This window comes from Bidens hawaiensis, unplaced genomic scaffold (genome assembly GCF_021521415.1).
Source record: "Bidens hawaiensis isolate Kalapana, Puna unplaced genomic scaffold, B.hawaiensis_p1.1 tig00000599_1, whole genome shotgun sequence".
NCBI lineage: Eukaryota > Viridiplantae > Streptophyta > Magnoliopsida > Asterales > Asteraceae > Bidens > Bidens hawaiensis.
Window position 1 is genome coordinate 5,849,228 of NW_027491036.1, and position 3,806 is coordinate 5,853,033.

A 3,806-nucleotide genomic window follows, 5' to 3' on the forward strand; every position below is an offset into this window, starting at 1 on the left:
TTTTCAAAACTCTCCCATCTTTCACCCTTAGGTGGATCCCTTTTATTTCAAATTTTTGGTGCGATTAAAGCTAAGGGAAATGAAACTTTAACATTCAAATTAATAATTTTAGAAAACATGTTATTCGAATCATTTATAGACTTTGTAAAACATTTAACTTCCTGATCATGTTTAGCCTCACCCTTAGATTCAGTTATATCATTCACCCCACCCTCAACACGTTGTGGTGAATGAGTTTCAACAACAGAAATTTCAGAAAGAGGATGACTACGTACCTCATTTATGTGGACACTTGTTGTGTTAGAGGATTTGTGAGCTGGACATATCTGCGAATCACTACAAAGCTTACCTTGATCTCTTCTGATGATTGGCACTTCTTTAGTTAAGTTTCCAACCCATTGTGACAATGCCTTAATTTTCTTATCTCTGATATCGTTGCCCTTGGAATATCCATCATTAACTCAATAATTGTATCCAATTTTTCATTAATGGAGTTATCATTCGACCCATGCTGACCCATTTGCCTATTCCCTTGATTATGCAAGTTGCTTTGATACTTACTTTGACCTCCTTCATAACAATTTCTAATTGGTTCCTAAAAGGATCTTGTATTATGATGTGGTGGCATGAATAGTGAGGCGTTTTATGGTACCATAGGCACATAATGACTGGAAACTCCTCTAACAGGGGCTCTCTGCTAGGCACTCCATCCACATATTCATCTTGGCCCTGCTGTCCTACATAATTGTTTTGATGAACACCATTATACCTTTGCTTACCCAACTTGACCCGATTCTGACCTTTTTGGTTAAATTGTTGTACTGAAGGCACAAACTCATTAAACTCTTCATACCTAAACTAATCACAATACCCATCTTCATTGAAATCTCCATACCAATTTCAACATCTCCTATTTACTCTACTGGTACTCCCCTAAGTAATACCAAACGATCCATCCTCTTAATCTAGATTCTATCTGGCATGTCGGTTTTGAGGTGGTGATTTTCTGGTTTGACGGGTCATTTGTTGTAGTACTGGTAGGCTATGTTGTGAAAGTTCAAAATCATCAAACTCATAATTTCGGATTGGTTTTGGGTTTGAAGATGTGGTAGGTCAAAGTCTGAAAATTCTTGTTGTTGGGTGAATGGTGGGTCTAATGGGATACTCGGTGGACTTTGAAATTATGATAATTCATAGCTGAACTACACATACGCTGCCGACACTATAATAAGTTTCTGCACAAGCAAATACAAGCAATACCACTCGCAATACCGAACATAAGCAAAAAGAAATAAAACGAAATATATTTTTGTTTTTTTAAATATATATATATATATATATTTTATTTTTTTATTTTTTTTACTTTTAATTAAACAAGTAACGCAACACTAAGCATACTAGCTCCCCTGGTAACGACGCCAATTTGATGACCCTCGTTTTAGTCATTCAAAAAACCAGTTAAACTAAATAGTTAGAGTAAGTAGGGTATCGTATCCACGGGGAGAATGTTGCAAGTATTATAATGTTTGTTTGATTTTTAATAAAAAAAATAACTAAATAAGATGGACAAACGATGTCAAGCAAAAATTAAAATATTGATTTTAAAAACAATTTAAAGAAAATGCAGCCTCCTCAAGGTTTCAGGTTCTAGGTTTCACACAAAACTCGTTTCATTTATTGGATACCACATTTACATGGTGTTGGAAAATTGGTTAATTTAGGTGGTAATCAAAAGTAGATATTTGTCATCAGACCTTTTATAATCCAATTACCCTATTTACTAGTGTGAAACAACCTACTCTATGTTACCTAACACCCTACATGGTTTTGTCATCAACCGAACAAGTTGTAAAGTATGGATTACTAACACATGCACATAACTTAAATAACCTAACACATCAATATGTCCATACAACATTTTCAATGTCAATAACAAATCCGAACATGAATAGAATTGAGAAAAGCGTTAAACCAAAACAAACTGTTCACCCGGAGAAAGTTACAAATATACTAGCTTTGCATCATCATGCTGGCCCTCATTTAATCGATTAAATTAATAACTTAGACATGAATTGAATCTGTATCACCACATGCTCTCCACCAATTTTATCCATTTGAATAATCAAATTAATGTGCATTTTGTTGTGGATTTCTAACCGTGTTCCCACTTTCAGTTTTTTCACTTGAGCTTTAATGTAAACTTTGTTCTTAAGTTTTTTTATAAATCCATCATTTAAGCTCGTAACTTCTCACAACCTATAAAATACAAAAACAACTCAATGTAACCGCATTTTAATAAGTATAATGATTAAAAATGCAATATTATAAACAATTAATCACAGCTTAATACCCATTCATCAAAGAGGTCAATAATGTTCAAGGTGAGAGGAAATGAAACATTAATATGTACTCAGACACCTACCATCCGAGCCTTAGAAACCACCCAAATTTTAGTTACGGGTATGAAAGTTCTCAATCAAACCCAAACTTTCAAGGAAATTCACAGAATTATAACTCAAGAAATTACCAGTAGGGGTCGTATCGAAAGGGAAACCAGGGTTATAATAATCGAGATGGTTATAATCAGGGAAACATACAAAGTGGGCCAAGTTTAGATGATGTGGGTACAAATTAGTCAAAAAGTATAAGAAAGACAAGGAGATAGCATACAAGGCCAATGTGGCAAGAGATAAACAAATTAGTCAACGATTAGAAGAAGTGGGTAAGTTAAGTAATAAGTCAGGAAGTCTTCCAAGTGACAACGGGAAGAACCCAAATCATCAAATCAGTAGTAATTCATCAAACTTTTGAAATGCAAATGTTAGTGCCACCACAATTTAAGATAATGGGGATGAACGACACAGTTGAAGAATTTGAAAGAGAGGCACCAGTAATTCCCATTCAAATTGGGGAGTTCAATACTACAAAGGAACTTTTAGATTATGGTGCGAGTGTAAGTGTTTTACCGGGGAGTGTGTATGACCGGTTTGACTTCGGGCCTTTACAAGAGGTTGACATTACCTTGGTGTCAGCTGATTTCATTTGAAAAAGGCCTCAGGGGAAGTTCATTAGTGTTGCGGTAAAGGTTGGTGATTTTTACTATCCTGAAGACTTTCTTGTTCTTGATTATGCACCAACTGAGAAGGAAGAAGAACTTCGAGTGATATTGGGGAGACCATTATGGCTACTTCGAGACGGAACAATGTGCATGACCTTTGTAATCGTAAGTTAATTCTAAATAAATTTTCAAATTCATATGATTATCCTTTTGAAAATAAATAATCTAGGTCATGTGTTACTAACAGGTGTCTTCCTTGTGTAAGCGAGAATGACACTAACGAAGAGGGTTATGTGTTTTATAGGTCAAAGAGAGAGAAGTAGAAAGAGGAGTTGAATGTGGTAGAGATTCATATTGGGGAGTTAGCTATTTCAGGTGATGAAATCAAAGACTGCGATGAAATTGGTGGTTGATAATGTCACACCCCAACCTACAGCAGAACGTGCCTGGCCTGGTCTGACAATATTGTATCATACCTCAGAAGACAATCATTAAATTACACGTGACAATATCTAAATTATTCATTTCATATATCAACTACGCAAGCAAAAACACTGTCTCAAAAGGAATACCGTTACAAATAAATTTTAGAAACATAAATAAACTTAAAATAAATGTGTTCTTCATTCTTCATAGCAACCTAAGGTATCATCTAAACTTCAATACTTGCTTCATCCAATAAATCTACCCGCGTCATGCGTGAAAATATATAAGTTTGTCAACATAAAGTTGAGCGAGTAATCACAAT